The following is a 15,709-nucleotide window of genomic DNA, read 5'->3' as shown; positions in this document are numbered from 1 at the left end:
AATATATTTTATCTTCCTTCTGATTTTATTAATAACATTTTCTTTTCTCTAGCTTCCTTTATTATAAGAATATACTATAAAATACATATAACATACAAAATGTGTTTACTGTTTCAGTTGCAAGTAAGGCTTCTGATCAACATTAAACTGTTAATAATTAAGTTTTTGAAGAGTTGAAAATTTTTGGAGAGTCAAAGTTATACATGGATTTTTGACAGCATGGGGTGTTGGCATTCCTAACCCCCACATTGTTCAAGACTCATGTATATAAACATTGTAAGTCAAATGGGAAAAATGATCAATGAGTAATTGAAATTGGACTGATCCTTGAAAGAACTTAAAGACGAAATAATGGAAATGACTAAAGTTTATTATATGTTATTATAAGTGGTCTTTCTTTTGAAGTATTGGCTGATTGACTAACTCCCTGTAGAGACTTTAAAAGATGACCTGTAAGCCAAATCATCTCTATTTCATAGTTGGCAAATTTCCTAGGATTATATTCAACAATAGGGTTCTTCAGTGCATAAACAACTCAACCTATTGGTATGTTATGAAGTTTATGTCAAAGGAAGTCAATATTTTCTGGAACTATTTTAAGGAAGAAAGTATGTACATAAAAATAGGCTAATTTATCTTGGCATTCTAAAAATTAAAAATAGAATACTTGTAACAAATTTCTGTGATGGCTATCTTTGAAAACAACACTAAACATTGGAGTTTAATAAAAAGTGTGTTTGACTATTTTCTTAAAAGTTTTACATCAAAGAAACATCTTAAAGCATCTTGATGTCATAAAGACCCTATTAAAATCCAAAGCTATATTTAATAGTTCAGGCATATTTTTAGACTCAAAGTAGGATAGGATAGTTTCAAATCTAAAGTAAATTCAATATCACTTTCCATTTTGAATTTTTTTTTTTTTTTTTGAGATGAAATCTCGCTCTTGTCCCCCAGGCTGGAGTGTAATGGCGCGATCTCAGCTCCCTGCAACCTCCACCTCCCAGGTTCAAGCGATTCTCCTGCCTCAGTCTCCCGAGTAGCTGGGATTACAGGCACCTGCCACCATACCCGGCTAATTGTTGCATTTTTAGTAGAGTCGGGATTTCACTATGTTGGCCAGGCTGGTCTTGAACTCCTGACCTTACGTGATCCGCCCACCTTGACCTCCTAAAGTGCTGGAATTACAGGCGTGAGCTACTGCGCCCGGCCCATTTTGAATTTTTAAGAGTAGATCTTGAGATGTTTGGCATCTGCTTAAGATGAAAACTGGAAAGATTATCACTCCCTTCCATACAACAAAACTAATGGCAAGAAAGTAAGTTCAGAGCTTTTCTTAAGCTCCTCAGAGAGCTGAGGTTAAAAGTTAACTAACCTAAAGAAATACAGATGTATCAAAGGAGAGACATAATGTGACCACTTGTTCACCAGTGACAGATGATGCTGGACACCATAAAATTGGGTAACATTTTACCTAATTTTTTTAACACATTGCTAAAGTGGCTAGCATAAAAATATAGAAGCCCTAGTAGCTGCAGACACAAGAAATATTCACACTCACTCACAGCTCTTCTCTACATACATCACTAGATACTCACAAGAAAGAACAAGGACAGGACAAGAGTTCTGAGAAAATGTTCCTTGTAATGCAGGATTGGGGAAGGGAGCATCAATCACTACAACAAATGCAAAAAGCTCTGCCCAAATCCATCTTCTCTATCTCTCTAAAAAAGCAAAAGCCTTCAACCACCTGGAAAGAGCAGAAAACTTTGTTGCCCTTTGGACACTATGAAGACCAACTGAAGCTAAGGGAAGGAAAAAGGAAAGGAAAAAATATATATATATATAAATATATATGTATATATTTTTTACCCTTGCAGTAGAGCATACATTTACCCTGAAACCAGACCATTAGAAGTCTACTACTATAGTGAACAGGATAGCACAAATGAGAATGCCCTATACCCGACACCCAGGGAAACAATGGATGCCTCAGACTGCCACAAACTGAAAATAGAAGAGCAGAGAACATTCTCTTCCCACTCTCACCACCAGGCAAGCAAGCACTGAATGGCATGTAACAGCAGGCTATCTGAGAGCAGGGAGAGACACTCTCTGAGGCATGTCCACAAAAGGAAGACCTAGAGCTGAAAGTGGAGTAGTTATTAAAAATAATCCTCTGGCAAACTAGCCCCCATTCTAAACATAAAATAAGACAGAGAAATTGAACACTTGTGATGCACTGAATGTAACCATGGCAACAACAACAGCAAAAAAAACATACCCAACAGGAATAGCTATATCAATATCAGAGACTTTAAAACAAGGGATATCATCAGGGATAAAGGAAAACATTATGTAATCACAAAAGGTTAACTTTCCAAGAAGATATAACAATCTTAAATGTATATGCACCTATCAAGAGAGCTTCTAAATACAAGATGCAAAATCTGATAGAACTGTTAAAAGAAATAGACAACTCTACAATTATAGTCAGACACTTGTATACTTTTCACTCAGTAAATGATAGTACAACTGGTCAGAAAATCACCAAGGCTATAGAAAAGCTGAATACCACTATCAACCAAATTGACCTAATTAACATTTGGCCAGGTGCAGTGCTCATGCCTGTAATCCCAGCACTTTGGGATGCCAAGGCAGGCAGATCATCTGAAGTTAGGAATTCGAGACCAGTCTGGCCAACATGGTGAAACCCTGTCTCTGCTAAAAATTCAAAAATTAGCTGGGCGTGGTGGCGTGCGCCTGTAATCCCAGCTACTCAGGTGGCTGAGGCAAGAGAATCACTTGAACCCAGGAGGCAGAGGTTGCAGTGAGCCAAGATCATGCCACTGCATTCCAGCTTGGACAACAGCGCAAGACTCCAAAAAAAAAAAAAAAAAAAAATTATAGAGCACTCCACCTAACAATAACAGGATAGACATTTATTTCAAGTGCACATGGAACATTCACTAAGAAAGAGAATATTCTGGGGATAAAGTAAACTTTAACAAAATTAAAATAATTAAAATCATACAAACATACAAATCACACTGCAGAATTTATATAAAAAAATCAATAACAGAAATATGTATACATTTAAAATCACCAAATATTTGCGTTATGAGTTGAATTGTATCTTCCAAAAATTCATGTGTTGAAGCCTCAACCACCAATACTTCAAAATGTGACTATATTTGGAGATAGAGTCTTTATGGAGGGAATGAAGTTAAAATGAAGTCATTAGGTTGGGTCCTAATTCAATCTGATTGATGTCCTTATGAGAAGAGAAGATTAAGACAGACAGAGACACCAGGCATGCGTATGCAGAAAAGATCATGCAAGAACACAGAAAGAAGCCAGCCATCTGCAGACAACGGGGAGAAGCCACAGAAGAAACTAAACCTGCTGACACCTTTATCTTGACTTGAAACCTCCAGAACTATAAGAAATAAACTTCTGTTTTTTAAGTCACCCGATCTGTTATGAAAGCCCTTGCAAACTAATAATATTTGTAAATTAGGCAACAAATTTCTAAATAGTCCATCAGTCTAAAAGAATATATTAAGGGAAATTAGAAAATATTGATATTAAATAAAAATGAAAGCACAGTATAAAAAAATTAGGAGGATGTAGCTAAGGGAAATATATAGTTTATACAGAAAAGATGAAATATGTCACATGAATAACAGAAACTCCAATATTAAGAAGCCAGGAAAAAAAAAAAAAAAAGAGCAAGTTAAATCCAAAGCAAGGAGAAGGAAGGAAATAAAGACAAAAGTAGAAATTGGTATAATTAACAACAGAAAAACAATTTAAAAATTAGTGAAACCAAAACCTGGTTCATTGTAAAGATCAGAAAACATGATACATTCTTAACCAGCCTGACAAAGGAAAAACTGAATGAAAATATATTACAGATATAACAAATAAAGGAGCAGGCATCACTATAGATCCTATGGGCATTTAATAGATAATCAAGGAATAGTACGAACAGTGCTAGGCCCGTAAATCCAACATCTTAGATAAAATGCGTCAACTTCTTGAAAGATGGAAACTGCATTGTAACTATTTTTTTCATTATAACTATTTTAAAAAGTGAATTGAGTTAAAAACATTTTAACATAAAAAATTCCAGGTAACAGGGCTTTACCTAGAGAAGAGCTTCGAGTGGCTGATTGCAGGCACCTGGTACTTGCTTTCTCCACAGAGAAGAGCCAAAATAGCAAGGAAATAATCACATTTCAAATAGATCATCTAAGAGAGAAAATTGGAATCCAACAGAGAAGTGACAGAGAACACCTAAGGCAGGGAAGGAGATGTAAGCGAGGCACCCTGCTCTGCCAGGATCAGCTGGGAGTTTGGAGACTCAATGAAGGAAAATGGTAAGTAAGAGTATCCCAGAAGCCTACATGACTACTGCAGATTTCTTCAACCCTAGCCACAGGAGAGCCCCTAGACTATCACAGCCCAAGACTAACAAAGGAAGCTGCCTGGAGACTAAAAGACAGCATTGTTCCAGACAGGCCCCACACACCCCTAATCCTAAGCAGCCACAGCAGGTGTCATATTGAGATCCCAGCCCCCACCATACTGCATCCTGCTTAGTGGCCCAGCAGCTCCTGCATCTTCATATCCATGCAGTCCCACTGATACTCCCCATGTCCAGTCACCACCAAAGGTAGCTGTTGCTGCCAGGGCTGAAGTACAGATCACTGGCAATTACTCCACTGCCTACAGTGAAGCAGTCATGCATTTTCACATGCCCCAAGGACAAACTCCCCTGCCTACAGACACAACTGCCGTGGGCTGCCACCACCGGGCCAAAACATGAGTGAATTGCACGCTACCCGGCCACTTACGTATGACTGTTGCTGCTAAAAGCAGCCCGACCCTCCTCAGTAGCAGGGCTGCAATACAGCTGTTGCTGCCTCTACCAGAACATTCCACTGGAGGCCTGGGAGATCATCCTCTCCCTGCCCGCCACAGCCAGCGCCTGTATCTACCATCAGAAGGCCAAAGGAAAGGTCTACCCAGCCCAGCATTGCCCCTAGTCAGGGCCCAAGCATGGCGTCTGGGGGCTTGGGAACTGCCCAATTGAGTCTACCACAAATTTACCTTGGCACTGCTCCTGGGGGACTGAATTTGGGCCTTCCCAACTTGCCACTACCACCACATCTGGTACACACCCTCATGTGTTACTGGTGGGCCTGGATACTGGCCTACTCAACCTATTATAGCTACTGCAAAGACCAGAATGGACCACTTGAGAGCCAGAGGCTTTTCCTGCCATTGCTGCTGCCATCGCTCATGCTATGCTTGCTTCCCATTGGCCTGAAAATGTGCCCACCCAGCAGGTACACCACTGCTAGTACTGGCACCTGAGCAAGCTGCCTGGAAGACCAAGAATCAGCCCACCTAGAACCAATAACACTGGCGCCAGCACACGCCACCCTGGGGACAGGCATGCTTAGCCTACCACTGCCACCACTGGGACCCAAAGATACAGTCTATGTAGATCTAGTTCCTGTCTCCATCGAAACTTTACCACAGCCTTCACTACAACAACACCCTACACCACCAAGAAAACCAAAGACAACACTGACACTGTTTAGGGCTGAAGAAATAATGCAGAGATTAAATTACTTCATATACCCTGAATCAAAGCCAAAGCACTCTTTCAAATCTATATCTATGCTATAGATATCAATTAGATATATCTATAGCATAGATATATCTTCAGGAAAAAAGTTCTCCTCCACTATAACAAATAAAAAAAAAAATGGAAGAAGCAACTGTTACACCAGATGCACACATATCAACATGACATAAGAAATGTAAAAAAACAAGACAATATGACACCTCTAAAGGAACACAATAATGCTCCAGCAACAGATTCTAATGAAAAAGAGATTTATAAGGTTCCAGGAAAGGAACTTAAAATAATGATATTAAAGAAGCTTGATGAGATACAAGAGAATACAGAAAAAAGAATATAAATAAATCAGAACAATTTGGGATATAAATGAGACATTTACCAAAGAGATAGAAACCCCCCCAAAATTTTGTAACTAAAGAATTTATTAAATGAAATACAAAATACATTTAAAAGTTCCAACAATAGACTAGATCAAGCAGAAAAAATTAATTCAGGAATTGAAGACAGGTCTTTTGAAATAATCCAGCCAAACAAACATAAAGAAAAAAGAATTTAAAAAATAAACAAAGTCTACACAACATATGGAACATCATAAAATTACCAAATTTTCAAATTTTTTGGTGTCCCAGAGTGTGAACACACACACACACAAAAAAAGATTTAAAAGCTCCTACTTAATAAAATAATAGCTAGAAACTTCCGAAGTCTAACAAAAGATTTAGGCATCCACATACAGGAAACTTAGAGATTTCTATTCAGAAAGGTCTTCTACATGGCACATTATAGTCGAATGATCAAAAGTCAAAGACAAATACAGCATTCTATAAATAGCAAAATAAAAGTAACTAGTCACTTATAAGAGAACCCCCGTGATACCAAGAGTGGACTTCTCAGCAAAAGCCTTGTACTCTAGTAGAAAAATAGGATCATATATTCAAAGTGCTGAAAGAAACAAACTGCCATAAAGAATAATATACCAAATAATGTAATATTTTATAAATGAACAAGAAATGAAGTTTTTACCAGACAAGCAAAAGTGGAAAAAAATTATCACCAGTAGGCCAGCCCTACTAAAAGTCCTTAAGGGAGTCCTACACCTGGAAGCAAAAGGATGATAGCTACAATTATGAAAATACATCAATGTATAAAGTCCACTAGTAAAGCAAACACACAGATAAGGGAGAGAAAGGAATCAAATGTTACGAGTACTGGAACCACTGAACCACAATGATAAATAATAAGGGAGAGAAAAAGGAACAGAAAATATACAAAACAACCAGAAGTCAATTAAAATAATGATATTAATTATTTTAATATCAGAAATCAATTCCTATTAAAATAATAGGAATAAGCTCTCACATATCAATGATAATCTTAAAAGTAACAGATTAATCTTTCCACTTGAAAGATACAGAGCCGCTGAATGGATAAGAAAACTTGACCTAATTATATGATGCCTACAAGAAGCTCACCTCACCTGTAAAGACACATACAGACTGAAAGTAAAGGGACATAAAAATATATTCCATACAAACAAAAACCAAAAGCGAGTCAAAGTAGCTACACTTTTCTTAGATAAAACAAACTGTAAGTCAAAAACTACAAAAAGAGGCAAAGAAGACCTTCATTTAATAATAAATGGATCAATTCAGCAAGAGGATGTAACCATTCTAAACATGTGTGCTGCCAACACTGGAGCACACCCAAATATATAAAGCTAACAATATTAAATGTTAAAGGAGAGATAGACTTCAATACTGTGATAGTTGTAGATGTCAACACTTCAGTCTTAGCATTAGACAGATTATCTAAAATTGACAAAGAAATATTGGATTTAAATTGGACATTGGACCAAGTGGACCAAAGAGATATTTACAGAATATTTCATTTAACAGCTACAGAATACCAATTTTTCTAATTAGTACGTAAGAATTCTCCAGAATAGACCATAGGTTAGGATACAAAACAATTATCAACAAATTGAAAAGAAACCAAAATCATATCAAGTATTTTCTCAGACCACAATAGAATAAAACTAAAAACCAATAACAAGAGGAACTTGGGAACTGTACACAATCATGGATATTAAATAGCATAGTCCCAAATAACCACTGGGTCAAGACAGAAATTAAGCTAGAAATAAAAAAATATCTGGAAAAAACTGAAAATCTAAACAAAACGTAAAACCTATGGGATACAACAGAGTCATTGCTAAGAGAAAAGCAACAAATGCTTACATCAAAAAAGTAGAAATATTTCAAATAGCAATATAACGATGCACCTCAAGAAACCAGAGAAGCAAGAACAGATCAATCCAAAAATTAGTAGAAAGTAAGAAATAACAAATATCAGAGAACTAAATGAAATAGAAAAAATATATATATATATCTCAACAAAATAAAAAGTAGCTTTCTTTGGAAAATAAATTCAATAAACTTCTAGCTAGAATAACGAAGAAAAAAGAGAGTAGACACAAATAAACATAATCAGAAATGAAAAAGGAAACATTTCAAAGGTAGCAGAGAAACACAAAAGGCCGGCCAGGCATGGTGGCTCACGCCCGTAATCCCAAGACTTTGTGAGGCTGAGGCAAGTGGATCACGAGGTGAGGAAATAGAGACCATCCTGGCTAACATGGTGAAAACCCATCTCTACTAAAAATACAAAAAAATTAACCAGGCGTGGTGGCATGCTCCTGTAGTCGCAGCTACTTGGGAGGCTGAGGCAGGAGAATTGCTTGAACCCAGGAGGCAGAGGTTGCAGTGAGCCGAGATCGTGCCACTGTACTCACCCTGGATGACAGAACAAGACTCTGTCTAAAAAAAAAAAAACAAAAAAAAATGCCGTCAGAGATCACTCTAAACAACTATACAGTAACAAACTGGAAAACCTACTGGAAATAAATTCCTAGACAAATACCACCTACCAAGATTGAATCAGGAAGAAATAGAAAACCTAAACAGACCAATAACAAGTAATTATATTGAATCAGTAATAAAACATTATCCACAAAGAAAAGTTCAGGACTGGATGACTTTCAAATAACTAAGAACAAATTCTCCTCAAAATAGTCCAAAAAACTCAACAGGACACCATTCTCACTAGTTCATTCTATGAGACCAACATACTTTGACAGTAATACTAGCTAAAAACACAGGAAAGAAAGAAAACAGGCCAAAACACCTGATGAACACAGATGCAATAATTCTCAACAATATACTAACAAACTTTAATACAACAGCATATAAAAAAGTTGATACATCATGATCAGGTTGGATTCCTCCTTGGAATGCAAGGGTGGTTCAACATATACACATCAATAAATGTGACACATCATATCAACGGTATGAAAGACAAAAACTACATGATCATTTCAATAAATGTAGAGAAAGCATTTTATAAAATTCAAAATTTCTTTAAGATTAAAAACTCTCAACAAACTAGGCAATGAAGGAACATATCTCAGTGTAATAAAGGCCATATATGACAAACCCACAGTTAACATAATACTGAATGGGGAAAAGCTGAAATCCTTCCCTCTAATAACTGAAATAGGAAAAGGATTTCTACTTTCATCAATCGTATTCAACATAGGAATCCTCTGGAGGTCTTACCTAGAACAATCAGCCAAGAGAAGGAAATAAAAGGCATCTAAATTCAAAAAGAGGAAGTAAAGTTATCTCTCTTTGCAGATGATATGATCTTATACCTAGGAGAACATAAAGACTCCACCAAAATGCTCTTAGATCTGATAAATAAATTCAGTAAAGATGCAGGATAAAAGTAAACATGAAAATTAATAGTATTTATTTATGCACACCCATAATGAACTAGCTGAGAAAGAAATGAGAAGGCTAACTCATTTATAATAGATTAAAAAATATTTATTGCTAGGAATAAATTTAGCCAGCCAGGTGAAAGAACTCTACAAAACAACTATAAAACATTGATAAAAAAATTAAAGAGGAAACAAACAAATAAAAAGACATCCCATAATCACAGACTGAAAGAATTAATATTAAATTGACTATACTGCTCAAAGTGATCTACAGACTCAATGCAAATATTATCAAAATGCCAACACCTCTTTTCACAGAAATAGAATAAACAATCCTAAAATTTGTATGGAATCAAAAAAGAGTCCAAACAGCCCAAGCAATCCTGAGCAAAAAGAACAAAGTTGGATGCATCAGACTCCCTGTCTTCAAAATATAGTACAAGACTATAGTAAACAAAACATCATGGTATTGGTATGAAATCAATCATATAGACCAATGGAACAGAAAAGAGAACCCAGAAATAAATCCACATATTTGCTGCCAACTTATTTTTGACAAACGTGTCAAGAACATACTTTGGGGAAATAATACCTTCCTCAATAAATAATGCTGGGAAAACTGGATATCCATATGCAGAAGAATGAAACCAGACCCCTATATCTTACCATATACAACAATCACCTGAAGATGGATCAAAGACTTAAATGTAAGACCAGAAACTATAAAAGAAGAAAACGGTATAAACACTCCAACACATTGGTCTAGGCAAAGATTTTATGGTTAAGACACCTCAAAAGTACAGGGAGCAAAAATAAAAATAGAGAAATGGGATTGTATTAAGCTAGAAAGTTGAACAGCAAAAATGACAATCAACAAGGTGAAGAGACAACCTCTTTAATGCAAGGAAATAATTGCAAACTATTCATCTGACAAGGAACTAATATCCAGAATATACAAGTAACTCAGACATCTCAATAGTAATAATAATAATAATCCCATTAAAAAATGGTGAAAAAGCATAAACATACATTCCTCAAAAGAAGACATATAAGAGGCCAACAGGTATATAAAAAATGTTCAATATAACTAATCATCAGAGAAATCCAAATCAAAACCATAATGAAATATCATCTGACTCCAGTTACAACAGCTATTATTAAAAAGGCAAAATATCAGATGGCTGGTGAGGATACAGGGAAAAGGGTCTGTCATACACTATTGGTGGGCATGTAAATTAGCTCTGCCACTATGGAAAACAGTATGGATAATTCTCAAAACATAAAAATAGAATTACCATATGTTCTAGCAATCCTACTACTGGGTATTTATCCAAAGGAAAAGGAATTAGTATATCAAAGAAATGCCTACATACCTCTCTTTATTGCAGGACTATTCACAATAGAGAAGAGATGGAATCAACCCAAGTTGATTAGACAAACAGATAAAGAAAATGTGGTATGTATACACATAGTGGAATATTATTCGGCCATAAAAGGAATGACATTATGTCATTTGCAGCAACAGGGATGGAACTGATGGTCATTGTGTTAAGTGAAATAATCCAGGCACAGAAAGACTAATACTATATGGTCTCACTCATGTGTGGAAGCGTAAATAGTTGTTCTCATGGAGGTAGAAAGTAGACTGATACATACCAGAAGCTAGGAAAGGTATGTGGATTAGTGAGGAGAGTATCTATGAAGAGTGGGTGGTAAAGGGTTAATGAGTACAAACATACATTACATAGAAAATAAATTCTAATGTTTGATAGCAGAGTAGAGTGAGTATAGTCAACAACAATAAATTGTGTATTTCAAAATAGCTATGAGAGAGGACTTGAAATGTTCCCAAATATAGAAATAATAAATAGTCAAGGTGATGGACAACCCAAACACCATGACTTCATTGTTACACAGTCTATAAATAAACAATGTCACATGTACCCCATAAGTATGTACAAATATTATGCATCAGTAAAAAAGCAAAAAATACAGAGAGATGGCTTCCCCTTGCAAATGAGATAAGGCAAGAAGTAAAAAAGATATTCATAGTAAAAAAGATGAAATATAACTGTCTGTATCTTCAAACAATATTTGGAATATAGAAATTCCTAAAAATCCATTAAAAAGCTACTAACACTAATGCAGAGTGTTTAGTAAAGTTGCAGGACACAAGAGCAATATTTAGAAGATACCATTTTCCCCTCAACACAGTGAATTAAATATTTTTATAATTAATATATACTATTTTCCCCTCAGCACAGTTAATGAAATATTTTTATAATTAATATTATATAAAAAAAGAACTTTTGTTGTTCTTCAAAACATTTTATTCCTCTCCTAAGCCTCTTCTATAAGTAACTGTCACCATAGCTTAAAGTATCTCAGATTTAATCTATTGGCAAGTCCATGGTTCTATCTTCAAAATTTTCTGTCATTTTCCCTCCATTTCCACTGTTACCATTCTACTCGAAGTCACCATTAACTCTTTTCTTATATTACATATGATTCCTTCTAATTTATATCTCTCCTATTTTCCTTCTTACTCCCCCAAAAAATCCTTTTCCACTTAGTAGCCAAAATTCTTATTTTTAAATCTTAAACAAGATCATATTACTCCTCTGCTTAAAATTTTTCAAAAGCTTCAAAATGCTCTAAAAATAAAATCTAAGCTTATCTTGGCCTGTGTCATAAAGCAGCACTTATCAAAATGTGCTCTGCAGACCCATGGGGATCTTCGAGACACTTTCAGGGGATCTGCAATGTCAAAACTATTTTATTAATAATACTAAGATGTTATTTGCCTTTTTTACTTGTTCTTATTTTCACTGACAGAGCAAAAGTAATGGTGTGTAAAACTCAGTGCCTGACAGTTTCCTAATTTGTAATGACTTTTCTGATAAGCCAGGAGATAGCATTAATGCTGTTTTTAAAATATCATATAAAGAAATGTGTCAACATTTGAGGGATCTGCAAAACTCAGTCAACCATTATTTTCCAAATAACCAGCGCATAATAGTATAGCATAATTCATGGGTAAAGACGCATTTAAAGTTTAAGATAAACCAGTGGATTTTAATGAGACAGAATAAGAAAAGTTTATTAGGATACTTTCAGATTCCACACTGCAGCTAACCTTTAAGAAACTACAACTTGGTTTTGGTGTCATGCCAAAAAAGAATATCCACAATTATCTAAAAGACTATTAAAATATTACTCTCTTTTCCAACTACTTATCTGTGTGATTTCTTTCACATATGGCAACCACACAATATATGACAATAGATTGAATGTAGAAATAGATGTGCAAATTCTATTTAAAAAGATATTTAAAAGATTTGAAAATATATAAACAATGCTATTCTTCTCTGAAATGTTGTTTTGGCTTGGAAAACATAGATTTTTTTCAATAAAAATGTTATTTATGTTAATGTGTTATGGGCTTATTATTGTTACTCCCCAAATAAATTAACCGAGATATTTTTAAAATTCAGAGTTTTAATATATAATATGAGTATTTATAGATATGACTGACATACACAAAATATTTGGAGTATTTTTTTTTTGAAGAGTCAATGAGTTCTGAATTCAAGTAGTCTGAGGACAACTCTCATGGTGAAATTCATCAGCTTTACTGAGCACTGTGTATCATCTTTCATGATCTTCTATAGGCAAAATATATAAGGAATATATATTTAGTTCATAAAATGCTTGAGTTGTCTTAGTGTACTGTTTCTGATTTTAATCCCTAAATTTAGGAAAGAAAAAATATTTAAATATAAGAACTGTGTTTTTTTAAAAAAAGAACCATGACACTTGCTGCTATGTAGAGATATAACATATTTTTTCCATAAATTTTATTAAAAATTGATTAAAGTAATTTGCCTTCTCCTAGAGGGATAAGATAATAAGGATTTAAACACACACACACTCACATGTTCATGCAAATCCATTCAGTTTGTCTCTTGTACTATTTTTTGTTATAATCTAATTGGATCTGATTGTAATAAAAATGAGAGAAACACCTACAATTTTACATAGTTGGAAGATAGATCATTAGATTTTTCATTCCTAGTCATAAGGGATCTGAGTCCATTCCAATACACTGATTAAAACTGAAGGGTCCATCCCAGCATGATTGTAGATTCCATTAAACTCTTCCCCTATATCCAACTACTCACAAGACTGCATGATCTGCCTCCTAAATGTCTTTCCAACTGTTTTTCTCTCTGCCCTATCCATTATTTATTAGAATAAAGCTTTCTTTATATCTCTTTCTTATAGAACCAAACTCTTCCTGTAAATTACACTGGTTCAACTGTTTCCTACCTCAGAAATTTTGACCTTCATATTTATTCTGCAAAGAATAGCTTCACTTAGCACTAGAGATTACTTTCCCCTTCTCATTCTTTATTTCTAAATTAAAATATTATTTCTGTAAAGGCATCATCCTTGACAAGTGTGTCTATAAAGATGTCAACCTTCCCACTTAAATCCATCAGTCTCTATCTTGTTACTCTACTCTTTTCTTTTATACTACTTCATACCACTTTGAAAACTCCTGGTTTGTTTGTTCACTGGCTATTGTCTTGTTCCTACCCTACAATGTATATTCTCATGAAGGAGAAACTCTGTGGGTCCTTATTGCTACACATGTCTCATTAAATAGTCATAGAATAGATTAATCAGAAAACTGATGAGTCAAGATTGAATTTGTAAATAGAATATTTAAGTTACAAAAGCAAATCTTCTATTAATTAAGTTTACCTTGTTGAAGTCACTTGAGCTTCCAGACTTTCCACTACGAACATGAATAAAATTGCCATGATCATTAAATTAGATCATTGGACATTGTAAAGCATTTATTGAGGCAAATTATTATTATTGAAATTAGGTGAAATATAACTATATGTGTGAGTATGTGTCTCTGTGTATAAAATAGTATGTGTTTCTATTCTATTATCTGTAATTAATAGTATTGTATTATCTGGAATTCATGAAATGTGAGGAATTTGTAAAAGACTAATAATAAAAATTCATCATAAATTCAGTAGTCATGACTTTTCCACAAGAGCAAAAATAATAAATTGCTATAAAAAATTCATTAATATTAAACAATTTATTTTAAAAAATAACTTTCTGGTAGCCATTGGTATGCTTTTCATTATTTTGCCTTATAAAAAGTAACCATTCTGCATTTTAATCTTCTTTTTGACACTAAAATAAACATTTTTTTACCTACTCCAGAGCTCACAATCAATGAGACAATAATTACTGTATATTCATAGAAAAGGACTCTTGAGCAATATTAAAATGTTCACTATCCACTATAATAGTGATAGAGAAAATGAAAATTTCTGATTAAGATATCAACTGAAAGAAAAAGACCTCAAAAAAACATTTATTGTTTACTTGGCTTTCTGTAATGCACACACAAAAAAAAACACAAAATAAATAATGTTGGCTTAATTTAACTGTTACCAGAAGAATCCTAGGACTGTATTTCTTTCATAGTCAGGAAAACAATGTGAAATTCTTATTTCAGTGCTCAAATGAGAAAGGAAAAAGGCTCACGGGATTTCAAAAATTCAAAAGAAGTTTCACAGTCATTATTTGTGATGGATTCCTGCCTGGGATTTAATGGTCTCCAAGAGATCTCAACTCATTTTTGAAATACCTTAGTAGAACAAATGACCAAAGAAAGGAGACTTACCCACAGTAAGCCAAATAAAATGCTGATTCTTTCCATTTTGCTAGACTGTAGTAACTAATAGCTACATTTCAGATCAAAAGGTCTCATTTAATACTATGCAGTACTTTGTTACGTTTAAAAGTAAGTAAATAATGTATTTTTTAAAATTCCTCTTGGAGGTACCATTTCTGAGACTATTGATAGGCCAGGTCAATATGTGAAGTGGATTGAACAAGCTCCTATTCCATCTCTGAGTTCCAAAAATTCATTTAATATTGCATCCTCAAATAGAGGACATATCAAGTATTAAACTGGATAGAATAGATACTACACTTGATCTTAGCCAAAAGGCTGAGAAACAATCATAAATCATCTCCTAATAAATGTATTACCTCTTCATAGATAGTAAATAAAAAATGTTTTAAAATACTGAGTTAATACATTAGGCATCATAATAAATACTTCTAAGAAATCAGTTGAAAACAAATGATCTAATCCAATTCTCTCTTTCTGCAAATAAAATATGAAAAGCCTAGTGTGCAAATAACTAGTCCAAGGTTACTCATTTTCTTATGACCAAGTG

At 34.3% G+C, this 15,709-nt stretch overlaps 1 non-coding gene across 1 annotated transcript; it reads right to left on the bottom strand.

The window, feature by feature from the left end:
- Positions 1 to 15,298: 15,298 nt before the first annotated feature.
- On the bottom strand, positions 15,299 to 15,489 carry LOC112427039 (U2 spliceosomal RNA). The gene has a single exon (XR_003018460.1). It is a non-coding gene; the product is annotated as a U2 spliceosomal RNA (small nuclear RNA).
- Positions 15,490 to 15,709: the final 220 nt, after the last annotated feature.

The sequence above is a fragment of the Macaca nemestrina genome, chromosome 8 (genome assembly GCF_043159975.1).
Source record: "Macaca nemestrina isolate mMacNem1 chromosome 8, mMacNem.hap1, whole genome shotgun sequence".
Lineage (NCBI taxonomy): Eukaryota > Metazoa > Chordata > Mammalia > Primates > Cercopithecidae > Macaca > Macaca nemestrina.
Note: the sequence above shows the minus strand (reverse complement) of the source record. Positions and strands in the feature narration are given on the sequence as shown.